The sequence below is a fragment of the Rosa rugosa genome, chromosome 2, assembly GCF_958449725.1.
Source record: "Rosa rugosa chromosome 2, drRosRugo1.1, whole genome shotgun sequence".
NCBI classification, from domain to species: domain Eukaryota; kingdom Viridiplantae; phylum Streptophyta; class Magnoliopsida; order Rosales; family Rosaceae; genus Rosa; species Rosa rugosa.
In genome coordinates this window covers 41595595-41622814 of record NC_084821.1, presented here as the reverse complement: position 1 = coordinate 41622814, position 27220 = coordinate 41595595, and the positions used below count along the sequence as shown (strand labels likewise).

The window sequence follows — 27220 nt, the reverse complement described above, 5'->3', positions numbered from 1 at the left end:
TTCATGGACTGAATTGATTTTGGACCTAAACCACAGGGTAGTAATTTGTATTTAGCCCGTTTCCGAATAACTGAACATGCAGCTTACAAATGTGGTCACTACGTATCTCTATAGGGATCTAGATACGGAATATACATGAAGGTTCATGGTGAACTTCATTTACCCAAGTCAAGTAGCTCTAGACCACGGAGCGCGTTTACAAAGAGGTTGAAACGCTCACTAAAGTGACTACTTGATTGGGAAGAGATATGCCCACGCGTTTCCATAACAAGTTTCGGATTCTATCGCGGTTCATGTTGGACATGATCTTCATTAGAAGCCCTTAAAGAGTTAAGGGAAACCGCTGAACATTTGAAATCCGAGTTTGAGATGAAGGATTTTGGGAGAACACGATTATGTCTCGGTTTGGAACTTGAGCATCGTGTCGATAGATGCTTAGGCCATCTCTAGTAAGGAGGGGCTATATTGGGTCCAGGGCTATAATTTAGCCCCCAGAAATATTATTGTTTATTCATGAACAAGTGAATCATCTCCAGTAAGGGAGGGCTAAATTTTAGCCCTTTCAAGTATTTTATGATTTTACATTATGTTTTCTAATTTGTATGATTTTATTTTATTTTAATAATATTATAATTTAGACTAAAATTAATTGTTGAGGAAAAAATTAATTTTTAAGAGGTATATTTGGATGAGGTATTTATGTTGTATTATTGATAACATTTTTGAATAGATGTTTTAAGTGCCACGTGCCATTTCGGAAGCAAATATGTAGATTCTCGATTGAATGATACAAAATATTACATAAACTTCATTAACATGATACAAAATAAATAAATTAAAAAATACATGCACTTAAAAGAAACTAATTTATATAACTAAAATTCATCTTTATAAAATATAAAATATATATATATATATATATATATATATATATATATATATATATATTAAGTTATGCTTAATTACATACCGTTGGATTGCAAATGTTATTAATTATTGGCCATTGGATCAAACCATGCATTGCACCACACCCCTTAATTGGGCTGATTTCCGTGGGTCCCACCAAGGGCTAAAGGGCCACCCATAGGGCTAAATGTAGCTCTCTCCACCCCCCTCTCCACCTCTAGCCCTTTGGACCTTTCCTTGTTGGAGTTCATTTTTTAGCAAAAAGGGCCAAAGGTTACCTATAGCCCTCCTTATTGGAGATGGCCTTAGGCATTTTAACAAGGTCAAGCCTTCAAGCACCCCCATGATCGTCCGTAGTCTTGATCCTGAAAAGGATCCTCTTCGTCGAAAGGATGATGACGAAGATGTGCTAGAGGCAGAAATGCCTTACTTAGTACAATAGGCGCATTATTGTACTTAGCTCAATGCACAAGACCAGACATCTCATTTGCCATGAACTTGTTAGCTAAGGTATAGCTTTGCGCCAACGCGACGCCAATAGGATTGGTGTAAAAGATATCTTTCGGTACTTGAGATGTACGATTGATATGGGCTTGTTTTATCCCTACAGAGAGATGATGGATTCAGACCAATCACACACCAAGAACGCCGCCAACACTGGCTTGCGTCCTCTATCCCCATCCCAAAACAACATGTGTTTTGGAAGGTTTTGCTGATATTGGGTATCTCTCTGACCCATACAAAGGTCATTCCCAAAATGGTTAAGTGTTCACCATGGGTAAAGACCATGATATCTTGGAGGTCTACAGAACAGACCCTAGTCGCTATATCTTCGAACAATGTAGAGATCATTGCTCTGCACGAAGAGGTTCGTGAATGTATATGGATTGGATCCATAATTACGCATGTTCGAACAGTTGTGGTTTGAAGTCTACCACAGATGAGCCTGCAAGCATTTAGGATAATGTTGCTTGTTTTGAACAAATGAAGCAAGGCTACATCAAAAGCGACAACACCAAGGATAATCAGCAACAACAAACTCTCATCGAGATCAAAGTGAACTAGGTTCAATCTGAGGACATTGTGGCAGGCTTGCTCACTAAGTCATTGCCTAAATTCCACTTTCGAGGAACATGTTGGTAGCATCGTTTTACGGAAGTTATCCGAACTCCCATGACCGTTGTCATCAGGGGGAGATGTTTACATGTATGGTCTCGAAACGTGAAGGGTCTGTTGTGCTCTTTTTCCCCTTCGACCGAGGTTATTTTTGTCCCACTGGGTTTTTGTTACTCAGCAAGGTTTTTAATGAGGCAACGAGAGAAGCACCGCGTTTGGGCAACACAATGGGGAGTGTTCAAGTAAAACCCTAATTTGTGTTTGGCCCAAACTCTAGGTTACTTGACCTAGTGGTAATAGGGTTTAATTAGAAGAATCTAGAGATTATCTTTCCTTGTATGATTCAGACTCTATGCATTGTAATCCTCTATATAAAGAGGCCCCTATTATCAATGAGAATACACAGCGATTTCCTCTCAATTTCAGTTTCTCTATAACAATATATATATATATATATATATATATATATATATATATATATATATATATATATATATATATATTCCGGGACACAACCCAAACAACAGAAACCATTTCTGTTCACATTATAGAAATGGCATCTGAATAAACTGATAAAGATAAAAATGAAAAACAAGGGTTATATCTTTGTCCACGGGAAATTCTACAGTACTTGCATGTATGTGATACACTCATTTACAGATTTGACAACAATTTTGTTGTCATTGTGGTAAATAGAGTTATTTTTTGAGTAATTTTAGTTCTATTAGAGGTAATTACTCCACCTACGATATTTTTACAAGTTTATGAACAAATTGTTGTCGATGTGGTAACTTGGTTCAATTATATGTAAATGTGTAAAACAAATGTGATAACTTTGTCGTCAATGTTGTAAATTTGGTTCAACTAAATTGTAATTTTGGTTCAATTAGATTTAAATGAGTGTATGATAAACATCTAAGTACTATAGACAACCCCCTTTGTCCACCACTCTAACTGATTGAGATATCATTAACAGAATTCACTATTAAATCTATTCTTAGAGCATTCTCTTCAATAACAGAACGGCAAAAACTTACAGGTGACTTCACTCAAATTCACAAAAAACTCAGTAACATCTAATTTGTCCATTTATAACCAAGATAAGAAACTTAATAGGTCTAGGACTCTATTTGTGAATAATTTTTTTGCCACATGAAAAGACAGCACATAATACTGAAGGAATTTCATTTTGTAAAGATTCTGATAGTCTCTCACTATCAGAAGGTCCTTAGTTCATTTCAATAAATATAACGTACAAGGAAGACTCTTGGGCCAAAATGTAAATATCTAGAGCTGACCACTAATAGTTGAGCTAAAGCATTCAGTCGTTTCGCCATTGACAGAAAAGCATGAAAGAAAACATAAAATAAGTTAGAAGGTACTCACGGATATCTGGCATCTCCGACCTTCCCCGTGTATTGAACTTGGAGGCGTGTCTTCCTCATATCTACCATTGTTTGCAGTGGATTTGTTTTCCCAACATTTACCACCACACCAGACATCCTCTAAAGGATGATTCCACGCTCCAGTTGAGAATGCTCTAGAGATGCCATTAGTTACTATTGCAGCATCTAGATATTGTTCAACCGGGCAGACAACACGGTCACCACAAAGGTCTCTCTGCAAAGCCTTTGCCATGCACCTCCCTGCATGTCCTATGTGCGCCTTCAGCTCTCGCTCTAGAAGCTCACCAGCCAAGTGAAACCACTTGTTCATCAATTCTTCTATGTTGTCACATTTCCTGTGGCCTCTGAAGGTCTGTAAAAGAGACTTCACCATATAGCCAAGAAACCGAGCCTTTTTGCTTCATGCCCCTGAGATTGGGGAACAGATACATGCTGATGCATTCTTCAATGCTTTCCCGAGGAGGAAACGTGGTATTCTTTATCATCTCTTCAACATATCTGAGAGCATTCTTCCCTCTCCTGAAGTTATCTTTTCGTTGGTCAGCATCACGAACTGAGGCACCTAGAATGTTTGAAATGCTTGCATCTTCTTTGCAGTAATCAATCAGATCTGTAACTTCATTGTCCGAAGAAACCCCAAGGGCGAAAAACCAAATCCAAACAGGGATTTCTGCTGACATAAAGTACACTGACAAAACTTTCTCTGCTCCTTCAATGTTTTCAAGTTGAGAGATCCTAGATGATCTTATTATTAGTCATGCCGCTTGACCTCAGACCTATATGCTCCTGCGATCCCCTGATTATCTGTAATTAGAAGTCTCTTCAGACAGCTCTGCTCTTGTGCAATAAAGGTCTGCAATAGGCATCCCACAGATGTCACAAAAATTATGTATAGAAAAACCACAGTTAGAACTTTTGTAAAGGCATTGATTGATAGGAGCATTTTAATGCGATGTTTTAATAGTTATTTCCCCATATTTTGGTTAGTTATTTCCTTTACTTAATCATTTTTAATTTAGTTTCTATTTTCTCGGTACATCGAATAAATGGAGAAGAAATGAGCTTAAAGGCAGAAGGGATGCAGAAATGAGCTGAAATGAAGAAATGAATTATTCCTGGTCCAACTAGGAATCCCAGTCAACGCAGGAATCCTGATGAGGCTAGGAAACTTGAAGGCATTAGGAGACCACATGACTTGAAGATATTATGGGAGATTAAATCTGATTTTTGCATGGGAAATCAAGGAGATTATGTTGAGAAAATCATGGGAGAGTTTCAAGGGATTGTGCAACAAGATAAGGCTCAAAACAAGTCCAGATTCGTTCCTTAATTCCCTCAAGATATGTTGGCTGAAATTAGAGAATAAAATCTGCAATTTTAATGTGAAAATCAAGAGAAAATCAAGGGGAGGATGTTAAGTATAAAGCCATGGAGAGATTTAAGGGAGAAAAGGTCCAAAATGCGTCCAGATACATTGTCTAGGTTCATGCCTAGATATTTGGCCGAAAATTGTGAATAAAATCAGATTAAATCATGGAAAATCAGCAACAATATATTAGGGATTGATTTTGGAGCTTTTTGATTGGTTGAGTGACATGGCAGAGCTGACGTGGCGCTACGTGATTGGTCGAAGCTGTGTGGCATTATTAGATTAATTCCTTGGGAAAGGATCATGAAGCTTGGCCGTCCCCCTATATAAACCCCCCTATGCTAGATGTTTTAACACACCATCAAACTTCAACACCAATTCTTTCATTCTTTTCTACACACAAAAGTTCTCTCCATTCTCTAGTCTTCAGAAGCTCTGCGTTCAATCAAGGAGGAGAAGAAGTCATGCAATACATCAAAATCCTATCCGCCATCCATCCTTGTGTCGTCCCTAGAAGATTGCTTGCTTTCAAGGATCTTCAAGTTCTTTGTCTCAAGGCTTGTCATCCATCTTTCACGGTGTATTTCATACTTGCTTTTATTTTCCTTTGTTTGATTTGTAGAGTTATGAATTCTAGTTAACATGACGTTAAGGGCAAAGTTTAAAGCCCATTTTTATGTTTTGAAATAAAGTTGTGATTTTATATGTTGATTTCTAAGTTGCTTATGTGAGATTGCTTAATTGATTTTGTTTTATAGAAAACTTTTATATGTATGTGTTCTTTGGTGGCCAACTTAGGATATATGCATGTAATTGGAGCTAGATTTAAGTAGTGAAGGCTTTGGACAAAAGTCGAAATCAATTAAGGAGGATTGCAAATAGATGAACTTTTTCATACTAGGTTGTGCACTTTGGTTGACATCCTTTCTTTGTTCTTCATGCATTGAATGTGTTCTTGAGTAGCTAGCTTTCTAGACTATGATTGCATGTTCAATAGGTTTAATTTAGGTGCTTTCACTTAGATTAAATATTGAAGGAAAGTAAAAAATGGGAAATCGTTTGCTTATTAGCGTTTCACATGGTCAACTTATTTCTCATGACATAGAAAATCAACTATAGGAATTGTAATTGGATTTCATTCATATGGATATGGTTTTGATCTTTATTCCTTGCGTTCCACCCTTGTATATATGTTTTTACATTTTCTTTATCTTATTTATTTTAATTTTTAATTTTAATTCTAAATCCCCCCTCTTTTGTGTTCACTTGTATATATTTTTATTCTTTGTTTTATTTTTGTAAATAATACTTTTTACTTTTAATAATTCTTTATTTGTTTTTGCAATTACAGGTGTACCCTCAATCCCCGGCTAGAATGATCCCTACTTATTCTATACTAACAACTACATGCAGGGTTAAATTATGCGCTTCCTTTTAGCGTACCATTGATCGAACAACAAGGAGCGCGCAAGTAAAATCCTATGATATTTGCACAGACAGATTTTCAAGAAAATAACTGATGCATGAAACTGAGTAAAACAGTTTTGAGCTCACCTTCTCTGCACCCTTGATTATAAAATAACCTCCATAGTCAAATTCACAGTCAGTTCTCTCGTCTTTCAACCAACACAAGTCAGACTTCACCATCACTGGGAGCTTACCAATAAAAACATCTCCACTCTCTATAGTCACAATCTGCTTGTCAAGACATTGTTCTTTCCCAGTTTTAAATTTTTCACTTCTGACAAGATTTTGAGTATATACCTGTACATAAAAATAAAATTAAAAAAATATATGGATTACAAAGTACATATTCTAATGATACAAGGAAAACTATTCCGAATAGGACTAGGAATTCTAGAACCTTCTCTCCTATTACAATCATAGAACTAATTCTAGTTTGACAAGGCACACTAAATGTCAACATTCTTCAACACTCCCTCTTGCTCAAACTTGGTGGTGACGCTTTAATCATTGTCTCGTTAAAAACCTTGCTCGAGTGAAAAACCCTGTGGGACAAAAACAACCTCGAGGAGGAGAAAAAAAGTACAACACGTCCTTCACTCTTCGAGATCGAACATGAAGAGACATCATACCTCCCCCTGATATCGATATCTCCCCCTGATTGCTACAATCATGGGAGTTCGGATAGCTTTCTTAATCCGATGCTCTTCACATGTTTCTCGAAGGTGGATTTAGGTAACGACTTAGTGAATAAGTCTGCTACATTATCCTCTGATCGGATTTGATTCACTTCAATCTTTAGAAGTGATTGTTGTTGCTAATTATAAAAGAATTTAGGCGATATATGCTTGGTGTTGTCGCCCTTGATGAAATCTAACTTCATTTGTTCAATACAAACTAAATGATCTTCATAAATGAATGTGGGTTCCTCTGTGGTAGACTTCAAACCACAAGTTCCTCGAATATGTCTAATTACAGACCTTAGCCATATGCATTCACGCACGGCTTCATGTAGAGCAATAATCTCTGCATGATTTGAGGAAGTAGCAACAAGAGTCTGTTTTGTAGACCTCCAAGATATTGCAGTGCTTCCCATGGTAAAGACATAAATTGTTTGGGAGCGACCTTTATTGTGAGGGTCAGAGAGATACCCTGCATCAGCAAAACCCATCAAAACATCATTGTCATTTTGATGGAGGGGCGCCGGCGCTGGCTACTTGGCCGGTTATTGTATTATGGACGGCGGCTTTTTGCCTTCTGGGGTTCGATCCCAAACTTTCGTCATTCATTTTCTCTATGTAGGGATAAAACAAGCCCATATCAATCGTACCTTTTAAATAATGAAAGATTGTCTTTACACCAATCCAATGGCGGCATGTTGGCACAGAGCTATGTCTAGCTAACAAGTTCACTGCGAATGAGATGTCCGGTCTTGTGCATTGAGCTAAGTACAATAATGCGCCTATTGCAATTAAATAGAGCACTTCGACCTCTAATAATTCTTCGTCCTCATCCTTTGGACGAAATGGATCTTTTCCGGGCTCAAGACTACGGCTAATCATGGGAGTACTCACAGGCTTTGCTTTATCTTCATTAAAGCGCCTTAGAATTTTCTGAGTATATGCAGACTGATGGATCAAAATCCCATCACTACGGTGCTCGAGTTCTAAACCGAGAAAAAACCGTGTTTTCCCAAGATCTTTCATCTCAAATTCGGATTTCAAATACTTAGCAGTTTCCTTTAACTCATCTAGAATTCCAATTAGGTTCATGTCATCGACATAAACTGCTAGAATTGCAAATCCGAAACTTGTTCTTTTAATGAACACGCATGGGCATATTTCATTGTTAATATATCCCTTCCCAATCAAGTAGTCACTTAGACGGTTATACCACATCCGTCCGGATTGTTTTAATCCATATAGTGAGCATTTTAATCTTATTGAAAATGCTCTCCGTGGTTTAGAGTCACTGGATTTGGGTAATTGAAGTCCATCTGAAACCTTCATATATATCTCTGAATCTAGATCCCCATAAAGATATGTTGTAACCACATCCATAAGCTGCATGTCAAATTTTTATGAAACTACCAAACTGACAAGGTAGCGGAATGTTATAACGTCCATTACGGGAGAATATGTCTCCTCGTAGTTGATTCCAGGGCGTTGTGAGAAACCTTAGGCCACAAGGCGGGCTTTATATCTAACAACCTCATTTTTCTCATTACGCTTTCTAACAAATGCCCATTTATGACCAACAGGCTTTACATTTTGGGGTGTCTGCGTTATAGGCCCAAATACCTGTCTCTTTGCTAGTGAATCTAATTCAGCCCGGATCACATCTTTCTATTTAGGCCAATCCGCTCTTCGTTGACATTCTTCAACAGTGAGAGGTTCGATATCATCATACTCTATAATTCCTTTTGCAACAGAATATGCAAAGGCATCATCAATAGAAATAGAGTTTCTATTCATCATCTCATGTACACTAGTGTAATTCATGGATATCTCCCTATTCTTTGGAATTGGTTCTGACATTGGAGTGTCCCCCAATGATGTCTCTTGGACATAACCATAATCCGGAATATTCTCATGAGATTGATTATTTACATTGATGATTAATGGATTATTTTGTGCCAAACTCGCTTTCTTTCTTGGGTGAGAATCCATCAAACCTTTGGGCCTCCCGCGCTTCCTGGCAAGAGCCATGGGCCTAGCCATAACATCACCATAGGAGGGGACGTTGGCGCCATGCTCAAGTTCCCTTGAGATGCCGTCATGTCCTCTAATTTTAGGGACATCAATCCTTGCAAGCACGTTTGCAGCAGATATGTGTGATCTCGTCACTTTAGCGATATCAGAAAACGCATCAGGCATCGAATCTGCTACGTTATGAAGATCGAGAATTCTCGGCACATCAATTTCAGACTGTGCGGTTCAAAGATCAAGATGAGACAAAGTGGGGACAGACCACGACAATTTATGTCGTTCCTGTTGAACATTTATGTTCTTATCTCCCCTTAACGTCGAGAAGACTGTCTCATCAAAGTGACAATCCGCAAATATTCCCTGTCAAGGGTTCTAAGTAGCGGATAATAGTTGGAGAGTCATATCCAACATAAATGCATAATCGTCTTTGAGGACCCATTTTAGTGCGCTGTGGCGGCGCTATTGGCACATAAACTGCACACCCGAATATGCGTAAGTGTGAGACATCAGGCTCATACCCAGTCACCATCTGGGACGCAGAAAAGGGTTGAGTGGCAGTGGGTCTCAAACGAATAAGCACAGCTGCATACAATATTGCATAGCCCCAAGCAGAAATAGGGAGATTGGTGTGCATAACCAATGCTCTAGCAACCATTTGTAGTCGTTTAATGGCAGCTTTTGCGAGACCATTTTGGGTGTGAACATGAGGAACTTGATGTTCAACTTCAATCCCAATGGACATGCAATAATCATCAAAAGTTTTTGATGTAAACTCCCCAGCATTGTCAAATCTTATAGACTTAATAGGATGATCAGGGTGGTGAGCCCTTAACTTAATAATTTGTGCTAGGAGTTTAGCAAATGTAGCATTCCTTGTGGACAATAGCATGACATGTAACACCATCAAATATCTAAATGGTCCGCAAGGTGGTTGAATAGGTCCACAAATATCACCTTGGATTCTTTGCAAGAATGGTATGTTTTCTTTAGTGTCCTTTGCATGGGATGGTCTTGATCCTAATTTTGCTAAAGAGCAGGCTTTGCAGAATGAAAGATGGGCTTTGATACAACCAATGAGGATTTTGGTTGAGCCATGAAGTCACAATGGACTTTAGAAGTAGAATTTTGAAGCAAGGAAGCACGTGTGGTGTCAATGTCACTATTGGGCCGCAGGCGGAAAGCGGTGCCGGCCTTTGATGGCCGAACTTGCATAGGAATGGCGCCGTGAGGCACAGATGCTTCTTTATGGTTCAAAATTCGAGTTTTACTTCTCTTCGTTCTAAGGAATGGATATCCGTGTGAAGTTTTTAATATACGGATCATCATATCACAACCGGGATGTCCCAAAACGGTTATGCCAAAGCCTATATGTGTCAAAATCCCATAAGTCATCTCTCATGACATGGTTGGATTCAATAATTCGAATAGTGGTTGCATACAACCCACTAGAGCGACACATAAGTTTCTCTAATACTCGTTTATGTCCGTAGTCATTAGAGGTGATGCCAAGGAACTCTTGTCCATTCTCACAATGTGTTTCCACATGAAAACCATTGGCTCTTATATCTTTGAAACTCAATAGGGTTCTTCCAGTCCTAGGAGCATAAAGAGTTTCGGTAACATTAATAGTTGTGCCATTTGGCAACATAAATTGGGCTGGTCCTCTACCATGAATCAATTTAGATGATCCAGCCATTATAGTCACAGAATATCGAGTAGGCGTCATCCATGAGAAGAGTTGCCTATTTCAAAGTATAGTATGTGAGGTTGCACTATCCACGAGGCATTCTAGCTCTCTGGGAAACATACTGAAAAATAATAAAGTTCAAAATTAAAATATGTCCAAGACATTCAAAAAATAAATCGATACTTTATTAATAAAATATCCAATGATTACATCAAAGTTTCTTGACCAAATTCGATCCAAAATAAAAATCAAACGTAGACAAATTGTATTCACTCAATCCGTTCGGTAACTCCAATTTGGTTGTGACCAAGTAAGGTAAGGCGAGATTTTGGTGGAGCAGTGCTCACTTTTAAAACCGTTCTCTCAGTTCAAACATTTCATAGACATCACAATTAATCTTGGATGAGCCTAGTGAGAAAGAGTTAATACAAAATGTCATTTATTGATTAAGGCATAATTGCCATTACATAATTCTTGAAAAAAAGAGAGAGACTATTCTAATCAAAATCTGCGGCATCCTTGTGCACTTCTTTGTCAGATTTGAAGTCCGTTATAGTGAGATTGACATCATTGTCATCACCATCATCTCCTTCTTCGGCAAGATAGACTTCTTGCTCTCTCAGGTCCCTATATGCCTTGTATCATGCAACTAATTGATTGCTTGTTTTACATTGTTTGAACTAATACTCACTTGATCAACATCGATGACACACGTCATTGTGGTTGCCTCCCTTCAATTGAGGTGCACGTACCTTGTGCACGTTGTGGACGTCCCCTAGGGGGATTGGCGCCACCACCATGGCCACGTCTCCCACGTGTGGCATGTTTGCCACGTGTTCCTGCTCCATTTTGGAGGTTTCCTTCCTTTTTAGGGCAGTCATATGGACCCACACGTCCAGCATGTCCCTTATTCTTAGGATTCCGCTCCTTGCACCCTTTAGGTGCATTATAATTCGCCTCAGGAACTCTCTTAGTCCCAACGGGCCTTGAATTATAATTCTTCACGAGGATGTTATCATGTTTCTCAGCTACAGACATGACATTAATTAGCTGATGAAACCTCGTGATCCGTCTAGCACTGTATTCACCTCTGTATTGCTTTGAAACCAAAATTGCTGAGACGGGGAAGGTAGAGAGAGTTTTCTCAATTAGCTCTTGCTCGGTGACAGGTTGTCCACAGAATCTCAACATGGATTGTAGGCAAAGAGCTTCTGAATTATATTTAGCAACGGACTTGAAGTCGGCAAAACAAAAATTGCTCCATTGGACCTTCAAGTCGGGGATGAGGGAATCTTGGACATTGCCAAAACGCTCTGATAGGAGCATAAAATGCGACGTTTATAATGTTTAAACCCTATATTTTGCTAAGTTATTTCCTTTATCTTGATCAATTTAACTTAGTTAGTGTTTTGTAGGTGTAAATGGAGTCTCAAAGTCCAAAATGGCTAAGGAAGGCACAAGTGGCGCATAAATGGAAAGAAATGAAGAAATGGAAGTTCTCCCAGTTTGACTAGGAGAAGGAATCCCAGTTTGACTAGGAGAAGGAATCCCAGTTGGAGTAGGAGTCTGAAGCTGACTTGGACTAGGAGTTCTACTTGGACAAGGAAACCCAATTCTACTCAGATAAGGAAACCTATTGTGATAAGGAGTCCCTGTTGGATAAGGATTACTCAAGAAGGTTCCAGAAGAGTCCAGAATATCTCGCAGAAAAGGAAGCAGTATTTGACTAGGAAACCTACTTGCATATGGAGTTCTACTTGCACTTGGAGACCTGTGGAAGCTAGGAGAGCTTAAGGAGTATTCATGAAGCATCTAGAAGTGGCGTGGAAGACATGTGAAAGGCATGTGATGTGAAGGAAAACCTAAATGGACACAAGTTATGCTTTAAAGTCAAATCCATTTCAGATTCGGATTACTGCCTGTGCAGATCAGTCAACTTCAACGGAGTGCCATTAATCTCTCAGAGCTCAGAAAATTATGATCTTCATATGGTTGGAAAGCTACAGATGTCTAGTTTCCAGAACATTTTACATCTCGGCGATATCTATATTCTAGTAGAAGTTATGGCCGTTTTAGTACACTGAGGTCAAGACTACCGAAAATCTGCTTTGTGCCAAAGAAGTCCTAAATCAACACAACTTTGGAGAAACCAAGTAGAAACGAATTGGGAGTGCTTTGGACGTCTTCCTATATATACCTTGTGTGTATGAAGTTCAGGGGTAGACACACATTATTCTCCACAATTTCGTTTCTCACCGGTTTGCTCTTGAGTTTCAGGTTTTCGCATCTTGCAAGTTCCTAGCCGTGCCATCCTCCATCTTTGCCATGATCTTCACTTTGTGCCACCGCCTTGGATCTGCGTTGGACCTTGGGACGTAACTAAGGGTTGTTCATACCACCTTTCATATGTATTCTTCTCGGTTTTATGACTTGTTAGATAGAAATTTATGTTTTGATTTTCTTTGTGTAAAACCGAAACCATGAGTTAACTTTCTGATTTTTGGATGCTATTTTGATGTTCTTTTTAATGATTGATGTGTTTGTGTGTCTTTGATGCTTGTAGGTTGCCGAAATATGGATTGATAATCTGATTTTGTTTTATAGATAACTTTTGCATGTTTTTGTTCTTTGAGTGCACGCTTAGGATGATTGCATGTAATTGGAGCTAGTAATTAGGTTCATGCGTTGTGACCCTAATTCAATATGGTAGTAAAGGCTTTGGACAAAGGTCGAGATCAGATTATGCATGTGATGAATTGACTTGCGTTGAGTACTTGGATTTGCATGTTCATTGACCAAACTTTCACTTGTTCTTAATGATTCGAATGCATGAGATCATGACTTGCGTTGATTGTGTGATACCTGCGTTTGAAATATGTTGGATTAAGTGCGTTGCTTAATTGACTAAGTAAAGGGAAGTAAAATAAGGGACATTGGTTGCGTTGATCTTTGTTTCTTGGTTGATGATGTTCCATGGTAATTGACAAGATTACGGGATGCATGAATATGTTGTTCTTGAATTGTTCTTGATAAGTTGTTCTTCGAAAATTCTTCTTTTCCCACCTTTGTATAGAAACGATTTTAATCTTTTATTTGTTTTCGAAAATTTATGTTTTTCAATCTTCAAAAACCCCCCAATCTTTATGTTATGTGTTTTTGTATATTTGTAAATAATTAAAATTAACTTAGAGTTATTAGGTAGCATGTTCATATAAATAAGAAATAATAAAATAAAATAAAATGTTTTTAAAAATTCGTGAATAGTGTCTCCGTGAATAGTAAATATGTGTTAGTGTTTTCTAGGAATTAATTTAGTGTTTTTTAGGAGTTTGTTTTGTGTTTTTTAGGTGTGTTCCTAAATTTTAGGGATGCTTTGGTGTTTTTTAGGAAAAGTAGTTAGAGTTAGTTTTGACTTAGGATTTCTTGTTTGACTTGGTCAATAATATGTATCCTTGTTGTATATGGATTCCCTATGTGATATGGATTTGTAATTGTGTATAAATAGGAGTGGGATTTCCAAAACCTTTTCTAACTTGTATTCTCTCTTCTTTTCGAATTGTCTATATATACTTGTATATTTTTGTTGTTCTCTCATAATCCTTTTCTCTCTAATTTCGTGTGATATATGTATGTGTTCTCTCTAACTCTTTGTTGTTTCTAATTTTAAGCATGCTTGTATTTGTAAACTTGTAATATTTTCATAAAAACTTGTATATTGTATCTTTGATTTCGTAAATTGTATATTCTTTTCTTTAATTTGTTTCTCACATGTTAGCACCCTCAATCCCCGGTTTAGAACGATCCCTGCTTACTCTATACTAACGCTCGACATTTTCAGGGTTTAAATTGGCGATGCTTTTGCACGTATCAATTTTTGGCGCCGTTGCCGGGGATTGAAAAGTCTTCATGTGATGAAAACGCCACTAAGGTATGATTTTGGTAAGGGATTATGAACTATTATGGAATAGGTGAAGTCTCTTTTGTTGACATTAGCCTTAACCCCTTATTAGTGCCTGATTCAGGTCTCTTAAGGTTGAGGGCGGCTTTTGTTAACACTTGAAAAATGTCTTGCACTTAGGTTTTCTCTTATCTAAGTAAGTATAGCCTATGTGAGATGGTGACTAGGAAGGGGACAACGCTCATGATGGGTTTTGAATCCAGAAAGGCATACAAACGAGCGTAAACCACTATGTGGGAGTAGCTTGTGCCAAAATGGTTCTTACCTCTCGTGTTCGTCCTCCCCCGCACTGGCCATTTCAGTAAGGTTGCCCAAAGGATTTGAGAAGAAATATGTGTGGAGGCAAGGACTTGGGCCGCACGTCCAAAACAATAGTCCATGATGTCTTATTGAAGTCAATTCCTTAGACAATTTTGGAGAATAGTTGGGTTTGGTAAGAAGTTGTGAGTCATAATGGACTAGATGAAATATTCTCTTGTTAATACTTGTCAAAGTTTTCTTTATCAAGTAGGCGCACCTTATTAGCATAGGGTGTCTAGGTTGATTGGATATGAGAGGTGCTAGCAAAGGGTCTCTCGTCCCCTGCTAATTAAGTGAGCTGAGCTCCGCCAAAATCGTTCCTCTACTACCTGGCTCTGTGTGAAAAGAGTTACCAAAAGATAAAGGGAAGGGAGACTTGTATTAAAATTAGAATCTTTGGGCCGTGTGTCTATACCTTGATTCACGATTCCTTATTGGAGTTAACTACTTAAAAGATTGTAAAAATTGTAAAAGTTGTAAATATATACATAAAATTTCGTTGGTCTTGTATATATCCATACTTGTGATCTTTTGTTGTGTGTATACATTGGAATAAATGGAGCTACAAGTCTAGGCTGAAAGACTTTAAACATTAAGCGCTGCATGGGAGGCAACCCATTCCATCCGTAGCTGTGGAGGAGCCATCAACGCAGATTTGCTTTCTTGAACTCTTCTTTTCTCTTTTATTTTCGTCAACTTTGCTTTTCTTTTAGGATTTGTTGCGTTAACTATTCTTCTATGCTTGATTGATGCTTTGCATGCTTTATAATTGTTTATACATTGAGGACAATGCATGATTTAAGTGTGGGGGAAGGGTTTAACGATTCACTTTGTTTTTAGATAGCTAGTTTTGTGGTCTTAAAAAAAAAAAAACAAAAAAAAAAAAAATTATTTTCGTCACTTTAATAATAAATCGTCACTGTTCACAAAAAAATTAAAAAAAAATAAAAAATTTTCTTTTGTTTTTGTTTTGTGTTTTGAGTCTTAGGATGCCCTTTTAACTGTCTAGGATGTGCTTATATCTCTGAAATTAAGGCTAAAAGAGGATCACAAGATTGAGATAATGTTTGATGTTATTCTTTGGTTAATTATGACTTATGAAAAGCATATGAATGTGTAGTAGATATGGTGCATGCGTAACTTTGGTACAGAATATGAACATGTGGAAGATAAGTGGTGATTCATAATAACCCTAGTGAGAATTTGAGCCATGTGCCCTTTCTTTGTTGAGTGATTAATGAAAAAATGATTATACTCTTATTTTCTTGGCGATGATTTTGTTGATCTCATTATTCTTTCATCTTGATTGATTACATGCCATAGATTAAGTTTAATAGACTAGAGAATGCTAGAATTCACTTTTATGCTTGTTGAGACTTTTATCAATACATGTCCCTGATTCTGGAAAGGATAAAGGTAACTTACTTAGGATTTTACCACCATTGCCAAATAAAGCCTGTGTCCCCATTTGTGCCCGTCGCGGGACTCCCCTAGTTTAACCCATTTGAGCCTACATTAAGCCTTTTCTTTCATCACCCTCAAAATTCCTTAACCTTAACCCTAGTATAGTTATATCTTTACCCTTTGTTCTAAGGACTTAGTGGAGCATATTTTCGAGACTTTGCTTGGAGTTTTGGCGTCAAGGATGAATTTTGAAGGCATGAAGAAGTTCAAGTGTGGGGGTAGACTTGTCCATATGAATATTTGTAAGTAATTGCCGAAAGAAAAAAAAAAGAAAAGAAAAAGAAATCGTGAAAAAAAAGAAAGAAAGAATATTTCGGCAATTAAAAGAAAAAATGTGTTATTATTGTTTAAGTTCTATGGATTTTAGTCCCATATACTTAGTGGATTTGGAGTTTACTTTAAATTGAAGGCCCATTGTTGAAGAATTTGGTCTTTGTCCGATTCACACTTGTTCAAAAGAAGGTTAGAATGAAGTTTGGGCCCAACATGATGACACATGGCCCTTTTATAAGCCCAAAGGAAGACATGACGTTTTGCTATGCACATGGTGGATTTCAAAGACAGTCTCTCTACGTCTACAAGTGCTCTACTAGGTTTTTAGGATACTTTGTGATTTTCCTATCCCTTCGTTTCTTTTAACCTTAAGCCTTGGCCCCATTACAACCCTTAATTGTAAGACCTCTTTGATCCTTAAGATGGGACAGCCTTTGATGTGGAGATGAGTTATAACTGTTGAACTTATGGCTTGGGTTCATTCGTGCATGTGGTTAATATCTTTCATGAGATCTTTAAGAAAAATATATATATGCTTTCGTTTCTTATGTATGTGATCTACTTCGTAATCTTTCACATATACTTGAGTGATAAGCTTTTAAGCATGAGCCTTGAATCTGAGAGAAGAAAGAGTGATATACCTATGTGAGGTTTGAATCATGACTTGTTTGAAGTGTGTTGAGCTCCCCCCATCACAATTGTTTACTCCCAAGTCTTACATGCTTATATGTGGATTATATGTTGTAATTAGCTCTTGAATATCTTGAAGATGTGATACTTGGTTAAGTGCTAATCTTGGTGACTTGAAAGTATGAGATTGCTGAGACAATATGTTAAAGGGCGTAGAAGTCATTTGTGTGTCAATGTTTTTGAGTCTTTGTGTTTTAGTGTTTTTCGTTTCCATACTTAGTTTATTTTCGTTAGTCTTTTTCTTTGTTTTTGTTTTGTAGTCTTTTTGGTTTGTTATGTTGATTTTGCTAAGGGACTAGCAAAAGCTAAGTGTGGGGGAACGCCAAAAATTGATACGTGCAAAAGCATCGCCAATTTAAACCCTGAAAATGTCGAGCGTTAGTATAGAGTAAGCAGGGATCGTTCTAAACCGGGGATTGAGGGTGCTAACATGTGAGAAACAAATTAAAGAAAAGAATATACAATTTACGAAATCAAAGATACAATATACAAGTTTTTATGAAAATATTACAAGTTTACAAATACAAGCATGCTTAAAATTAGAAACAACAAAGAGTTAGAGAGAACACATACATATATCACACGAAATTAGAGAGAAAAGGATTATGAGAGAACAACAAAAATATACAAGTATATATAGACAATTCGAAAAGAAGAGAGAATACAAGTTAGAAAAGGTTTTGGAAATCCCACTCCTATTTATACACAATTACAAATCCATATCACATAGGGAATCCATATACAACAAGGATACATATTATTGACCAAGTCAAACAAGAAATCCTAAGTCAAAACTAACTCTAACTACTTTTCCTAAAAAACACCAAAGCATCCCTAAAATTTAGGAACACCTAAAAAACACAAAACAAACTCCTAAAAAACACTAAATTAATTCCTAGAAAACACTAACACATATTTACTATTCACGGAGACACTATTCACGAATTTTTAAAAACATTTTATTTTATTTTATTATTTCTTATTTATATGAACATGCTACCTAATAACTCTAAGTTAATTTTAATTATTTACAAATATACAAAAACACATAACATAAAGATTGGGGGGTTTTTGAAGATTGAAAAACATAAATTTTCGAAAACAAATAAAAGATTAAAATCGTTTCTATACAAAGGTGGGAAAAGAAGAATTTTCGAAGAACAACTTATCAAGAACAATTCAAGAACAACATATTCATGCATCCCTTAATCTTGTCAATTACCATGGAACATCATCAACCAAGAAACAAAGATCAACGCAACCAATGTCCCTTATTTTACTTCCCTTTACTTAGTCAATTAAGCAACGCACTTAATCCAACATATTTCAAACGCTCTTCAAGCGCTACCCATAATTCTCTTGCATCTCTGATCGACATGTACTCCAAACGGAGTGATTTATCCATGTGTCGTCGCATCAAGATGAGAGCTTGAGCATGTCTTATAGTCGTGCGCTCAAATACGAGCTCCGGATTTGGTTCCCTGATTATGGGTAGAATTCCCTTTGAAGTGAGATGATTCTTGTTGACACCCAAATTTCCAGCTAACAAGCCCAATTCATGCTTTAAGCCCAACTCATATTTCGAGGCAAATTAAACCCGCAAACATCACGCCACGCACGTGGACCGAAGCCACATTCACGCACTTGGGGCTTACAAGAATGGGTGTGGTGTGGAAGGTAACGGAATTGCATGAGGCTCGTTATTAGTTTTAGGCTTGTTGATAATTTTGGACTTGGGACCAAAATTCATGCCTAACAGCCTAACTCTTAATACGGGTAAGTGAAGAAGAGAGAGAGCTCAAATCCTTTAGAACCAAACAAAATAGTAAATGCTAAACATAGGATTCTTGATCCTAGCCGCATAACATAATCCCATAATCCCAGCAACACAGCAGAAATCTTGGGATTGCAATCCCAGCAGCAGATTTCACGGCAGAAAATCTGCCAAACCTATTCCATAATCTTCTTTAGACAAAACCTGACAGATCAAGAGGCAATACAAAATCCAGTACATGCATTTAACCCAAGCCATCTCTTTACCCAGCAGTAGAGACCTTCCACCGAGATTCCTTTGGCTGCTAGAATTGCATATAAATAGCTACTGCTGTAACCAGGGGAAGGATGAGAAGGGGGTATGCTAGCAAGCTCTCTAGCATTTTTCTTCTGCCATGCTTCATCTCTCCCAAATCCACCTTTAGTTTTCCATCCTTTCCAATTCATATCCTACCCAAATCTCTTATTCTATCTACCTAAACCAATATGCCATCACTGCTGAGATCTCTTCTTCTGAAACTCATGCTTTTCTAGCTCCCACGCCACATGCATCTTGCCAAGCCTCTTTTGAAATGATCAACTCACTGCCGTGCATATACAAGGAGCTGCTGGGAAGAACACAACAGCAAGCTTCCTAGGATTCTCAGGTCCTTCGAAGTTTGCTGTGCCTAGTCTTCGCTAACTCAGATAAAGGGGCAAAGTTTTGGGTCCTTACCCATGAATATCCACTGCTGTACAACTCCGATCAAAAGTGCCCCTACATTTTTGGCGACACTGCTGGGGACTAGGCTGTGTTTCCACCTCAGCTTCCTTAACAGCAGCATTTTTCTCCAGAAATTTACCATGCTCACTTCAAACCAATCATGCTTTATCACTGACAATATGTATCAGATGCAATCAAGGGGAGCTCTCTTGATGAACATGCCAATACTCATTGAAACACAAGCTTGTTGCTTATTGTATTGACTATGAGACTTCAATCCATGAGTTTCTGTAACAGGAATCATGAAAGCTATCAAAATCAAATTTAGTCACTCATTATTCAAGCTTCAATATTGAGTGAACAAATTAAGAGTCCTATTATAAAAGCTATCTCACCTTGAGGCTTCAACAAAACCAAACAAGCCACCACAAATAACCTCATCACCAGTTGATGCATTTCTTCTAGATCTGATAAGGTTTGAACCTTCTGCCTGGAAATTAGGCCATGATTCCAGCAGCTAACTTCTTCCTTGCTGAACATATCTCACGCCGGATCTTGAGTACCACTGCTGGGAGCTATATATAAACATCCTGCAAGCATCACAACCATCAGTGCCACAAAACTACCTTACCTTTGTTTAGCCATTTTTCAAGCATTTCGAGCCTATTTACCAGATTTGTCATAAACCTTCCCAACAACATGAAAAAAAATATATCAGTCCTTATTTGTGTCAATACCATGTCTAAATCAACTCAGTATACTCAAACTCAAAGCTATCCTTTTTCTGCACAAGTAATTTCAACCATCATGCAAGAATACTTGGGGGCTTTGCTTAATGAATTTCAAAAAAACATGCTGTGATTTAACCATGGCTCCTTCCATTTCATAGCAGTGCTCTATGCTTCAAAAAAAAAAATCATGCTCTTATTCCATGGTAGGATGACAATTTTCTTCAAACTATCTATGCTTTTGCTGTCACAACACAGCTGGATACAATCAAGCAAAACAGCAACAAAGTTCAAAGTGATGCAAACAAGCTTATGGCCATAAGCACAAGCCCCTCACACTTCTCAAGCGATATTCATTGACGGAGAACATGCAAGCAAAAGTTAAATCTTGTACTTTTAATCAGGCTACTGCACTTAGGGGCTGATGAGTTGGTTTATGTTGATTACCTTAACAGCAGCTCATCCATCCTGAACTTTTGAGCCTCATATTCATGCATCAAGCTGATCCATCTGAAAGAAAAAATATTCAAATCAGGCAAAATCATTCCCTTTACATACCATAACCAGCACCAAATTACATTGATATACAAATCTTGACAACACCTCAAGCAAATCCACTATCCACAATCAGTCATACCATTTCAATTTATTGTATAACTCAAGCGTACTGATTTAAAACAGAATCAATACATCAAGCATAGGCACTCTTATAATTAGGCTTCTACCATATCTATTGCGTCATTCAAGAACACCTTTCCATGCCAGATCCATACGCCAAACCAACCAGCAACAAGCAAGTTTGAAGAAAAGAAGAACTACTATATTATTGACGGATCTCATGCATATTCGTATCAGGCACACACATTCAAAATTTACAATCTTATTTTGAAAATAAAGTCTTTCAAGCATACAGAAGAAGTGAAAAGAAACTTCAAGCGCAACATTCATTCTGTTAAAAAAAAAAAAAAAATTCATGCATGAAGACGGGAGCAACCAAGCAAAATGGATTGAGCATCATGCAACTAACTCAAGCAATGTCCCAAGCAATTTAAGCTGTTCAAGGTGCTCAAATGCCCTGACAACTTCAAGAGAAAAAGAAAGTTCATTGCTGGAACAAAGCCAAGACTGTAACGTTGCTTATTCATGATCAAGTTGCTAGTAAATCATGCAAGTCACCACTCACCGCCATGCTAAAAGGAGCTCGGAAAAAAAAAAAAAAAAACCATTATGCCCAAAATAACTCAAATATTCTAAGCTTTTCTAGTGCCGATATTAAGGTATTCACTACCTTGCAGGCCCGAAGCTCTGAGATCAACAACTCGACCCATTTTATTGCTGGGAATAAAGATGACGTCCAAATACATCCACGAAGAAACTGAACTTTTAGTATGCTAATCCTATCTGACCACAGAAGAAAAACAATTTTTTTTTTTTTTTTTAACAAATAAGGGATTAGGCGATATTAGTTCCTCGGAAACAGACGATGTAGGGAGCAAGTCCCACCCTCAATCCCGAAGGAGAAGGGTCTGCCACACTCTGGGAAAAACAATTCAATTCAAAGAATTTGAGCAAGCAAGGTATCATTCAAACTCAAAGATCAACAAGCACTTATTCAAGATTCAAGCTTCCATGTGCTACTGATTTCAGACGATCAAGCATACATGCATACTCTTAAAACCAAACTTTGCACCACAATCCTTTCAATATCTGAGTCTACCCCCTGACTAAAATGCCATCCATTCTTATAATCAGACGTCTAATGCCATCCCCTTCATTTTCTTAGATGAAGAAATAAACACTTCTAACCATTTTTTCATCACCTGTTGTCTTTATTCCCTCTAAGACAAAATAGCTTATCATCGTAATCAACCAAGCATACACACGAGTCATTAAAGCTTGTACTAAAGCAATTCCAACAGAAGTTCATGCAGTGGCTGCAATTCCTACTAAATCCTGATTCAACAATTCCAAGCCATGCCAAGCCAGCGATTAGTCAACAAGTGATAGTCATGAGAGTATAGTTGGAACATGCTAGCTATATCAAATTAGACCTGAGCTTAAAATATCTATTATGTAACTCAAGCATGAATCATGACTTGCGAGCAAACATGACAGCCTTTATGCATGCATATCTATGGTGTTGTGTCACTGCTGTGTTACATGCAAAAGATTGGTTTTGCTTGAAGTAAGGTATACTTGGGGGCTTCATGATGAAAAGCACAGGCCTATAGTCTATTGATTCATTGGAAAATACAAACTAGAATTTAAGGCTTCCAAGCACGCTACTGCTGGATCAGTTCTAATCACTTTCTACCCATTCAAGGCATCATGACTTTGAAAAGAAAAAAGAAAAAACAGAAAGAGTCAAAGTTCTTATGATGTTCGAATAATCAAAAATTCATCTACACAATGCCAAACTCATGCCTATGCCACTCATACATCATGCCAAGCTCATGCTCATGGCAAGCTCATTGTCAAGCCAAGCGGATCCATGACCAAGAGTAAAAAGCCAATACTTAAACAAGCCTATGCCAAGCAAAAATATTTTTCAAGCATATAAGCATAGAAACACCAATCATGCCAAGCTTCTCTCTAAGGTCGTGCATCCAACAACGAACTAACAAGCATACAAAGGCAAGTCATTCCAAGCTCGTATCTTGCAAGATCCTATATGCATCGAAAACCAAGTGAGAATCACGCCAAGCCATTACATCCAAGCACATGCTTTCCAACACTAATGCACTCTCATTTGACCATTGAAGAAACTTGAGGAAGTCACAAGCTTATACCATCAAGCACATGCCTACGACGTGCCCAAGCATAATGGTCACTAATTGAATCTATTCAAACCAAAACAAGCAAGGCGGACATCATACAAGCTCATGCTCTTACCAAGCCAAATTCCTTACATGACAGCAAATTAATCAAGACATGTATACCTGGAGAGTCAAGCAAGACAGTGCGAAAAACCAAATTGCCAAACGCTGCTGTAAAAGCAACACGAACCACTGCCATGCCATATAATTCAAATCAATAGTCTTTTCCAAACCATTTTGTGATAATCGTACTTCGTTAAACCAACATGCTAACCTATTTTTAACCTTATCCATACCAAATGTTTTCTAAACAATCTCTTGCTGTTGTGACAACCTCTTATCATGCTAGCTAGACCAAATCTCAATTCTTCTTAAAATGACCAGACCTAGTTTCAATAACCAAAAGCACCTTCCTATCAAGCAACAAATACTTCTAACCCTTTAAACAACCATCATGCCAAGCTAATACCTAGAACACCTCATGCATATGTCAATCAGATCATAACCAAGACAGCCATGCCAAGCATACAAACTTCTCTCTTTCAAACGAGTGCGTCCACCAAGTAACCATGTGAGAACCATGCAAAACAACTGAACTCATTCTTTTCAATGCCAATGTGCTCTCCCTTGATATATAACTGAAATAATCATGCATCTGCTAGCTCAAGCCATCAAAAGCTCATGCCTAGAATATGCCCAAGCATGACTATCACAAGTTCAATCGAAACAAAAGCCAAGCCAAGCAAAGATATTTTTTGTTTTACAATATCAAAGCTAATCAAGCAAGACCATGCCATGCAAACCAACGCAAATTCAAGCCAAGCAAATTACTGATATAAGTGTCAGTAACATGATCAGGCCAAGCTAAGAAAGTTACATATACCAAGCCAAGCAACGCTAAGCTATAACATTCATTTTCACAATTATAGCAGTAAAATAGGAAAGGCTTACAAACGGCAAGAAAAAAAGGGCTCACAAAGGCAGGTTACATCACAATCCTAGCAACAAAACAAAGTATGTTATGTGATAACTGCAACAATTAAAACAAGCCACAGCAAAACATGCCATGCAAATTCATGCTATATCACTGTTCAATTCTTGACAAGCAATATCCATATTCATATACTATCAATCAATCGTTGTGATTATTGAGCAAATTCAAATCCAAGCAGCAAGCATAAAGAGTTCACCACCAGAGAAAAGATCAACCGATGTTTCAATTGCATTCAAGAATACAACTTTGAATAATCAAATGCAAAGCATATTTCACGAGAAGATTCTTGTATTGATGCTCACCTGGATATCGTGACGACCACAATGCAGCGATTTAGCCCAGTAAGCTAATTTCCAACAGCCAATCAAAGCAACGACAAAGCTAGCACCACTGCAATAAAGTCAAGGTTGTGTGTGGTCAATGCGTTACCACAGCTACCATAAGTCATACAAATCCACAAAGAGCATGCTAAAATAAGTAAGCAAGCCAAAGCCAAGCCACAAAGAAATCCTATACAAATGAAAATCCTACATGAAAGCATTTATTGATCTAGAAGATAACACCAAGCAAGATATAGTAAAAAGAATGTATATGACTCAGATATGCTAGTCAGGCACATGATCATGCAAATCTGTGACAATGAAGGAAAAGCAAGCTAAGCAATTCAAGCAAAAAAAAAAAAAAATTCAGTTACCGTGATCAAGTTAAAGCTCACTTCATTGCTGTGTTCAAAGCTTCCACCGTTTACTGACATCTAGTTTATCATCGGAATTGATACTCTCATATCCTGTGTCATTGGCCTCTACTACTCCACTGCTGAAACAAAAGCTGCCGTAATCAATTTTGTGAAGTCAGAGTTCAAGCACAGGGTATCTCATCTGAAGCAAAAAATGTGGAGAAGTCATAAGCGCAAGCATTTACGATCCAGCAAGCATTATACAAACTTTCACAAGCAATGATTTCAACATCAGATCCAAATATTGCTACCCATACAAAATTCAGCAACCAAAGTCATACTTTAAGCCTTCATTACTCTACACAAGCATCTACAACCATACTTTAAGCCTTTATTACTCTACACAAGCATTTACATATCCGGTCTATCACCAAATTTAGTGCCCATTCTTCACATCAAATATTACCATTTAAATGTCCTGTACATGTTTTGATTAAAGGCAGAAAATCTTGAATCCAAGCTGTTAATTTCTCCCTCAAAGCATCACGGAGAAAATCATACCTGATTTTCTAAAAGAAAAATCATTGTTGAGATGGATCTATAAAGTGTAGAGGTAAACAAGAAATCAATGAAATCTGAGCCCAAATATGTCTAAACCCTATATAAGGTTGCAATCACGAGAAATTTCATGCTTAATACATGGCATATTAGCCTAACTCTATGAACAAATATATCATGCCAAGTCCATGCTAATGCCAAGCTTGTGCTCACGCCACTCAAACATCATGCTAAGCACTTGCTCATGCTCAAGCCAAGCAGATACACGACCAAGAGAAACACGCCAATACTTAAACAAGCTTATGCTAAGCAAAAGTAATTGTAAGCATACAAGCATTAGACATACATACACAAGCCATGCCACGCTCCTCTCTTAAGGTCGTGCATCTACCATGGAACATATGAGGGCCATGCCAAGCAATCAAGCTCATTCTTTTTTTAATAGTGATTCCCTCTCAAAATGCTTAAGATGGCCACAAGCTCAAGCTACCAAAGCACACACCCCAAGCAAAGCTACTACATGCCAAGCTACATGTTGTTCACACTCCAAGCAAGGAACCAAGCAAAACTAAAACCAACATGGTCAATCCAAGCTAACAGGCGCAATTTACATGATGAACTAAACTATATGATACCAAGCTACATCATGTTCCATTGCAATCACAGCAGTAAAAACTCCACGCATAATGCCAAAAGAAAAGAATCCAAGCTACTCCACGCTCAACCAATCCATAATCACACGCTGAGCAAGGGACTAAGCTAAAATTGAAACTATTGAATCCACATAGCCCAGCCAAGCTAATAGAAGCAACTTACATGATGAACCAAATAGACTAACAACAAGCTCCATCATGTTTAATTGCAATTACAGCAATAAAAAGAAAACTCCACGCATAACACAGAGAAGAAATAGTCCAAGCCACTCATGCCGAATCAATCTATTATCACACATCAAGCAAAGAACTAAGCAAAAAAATTAAGGCCATTGAGCCCAAGCTGAGAAGACACATCCAATAATACCCTGCTGTATCAATCCCGTCGCTATCATGGCAGTAAAAGAAAAAATGGGGACGCGTTATGAATGGGAGGAAATACTTACAGGTTGGGTACCTTCCAAAACACGTGGTAACAAATCAATGCTGATACCAAAATTGGTCACAGCAGTAGCAGGTCAATCACAGCAATGAACCAGTATGGCTAAGGCGACAAGCAATTACAGCAGCAGAATTGATAACGCCAGAACAAAGCACGCGACATGCAACAGATTAATCACGGCAGCAAATCGGCAATGTCGCTGAGCAATATTTAATCACGTTAGCAAATTGATATTGCGTGAACCAACATAAGGCTACAATATGAGCAAATGCAGAATCAAGAAGAAGAAAATCGCACCGAGCAAAAGAAGATGCAGTCGGCCAAGCTTACCAAGCACAGAAGGAATCGCAAATCGGCTCTACAATGGGCCCGACACACTCAATTTGTTCTGTAAAAGAGTAAGGGAGTGGAGATGGAGTCTCTCAAGCCAAAGAAATTTGAAAGGAGAAAAGCATTCTTTCCTTAGATCGAGGGTCTGACTCTTGAGAAGAAAGGCGTCTTGTGCAAATCAAAATATGGAAGGAAAAGAAGAGAAA

At 37.8% G+C, this 27220-nt stretch overlaps 1 pseudogene; it reads right to left on the bottom strand.

Moving 5' to 3' along the window:
* LOC133730770 (DNA-directed RNA polymerases IV and V subunit 2-like) overlaps positions 1-19561 on the bottom strand; it is a 34242-nt pseudogene extending 14681 nt beyond the window's left edge.
* Positions 19562-27220: the final 7659 nt, after the last annotated feature.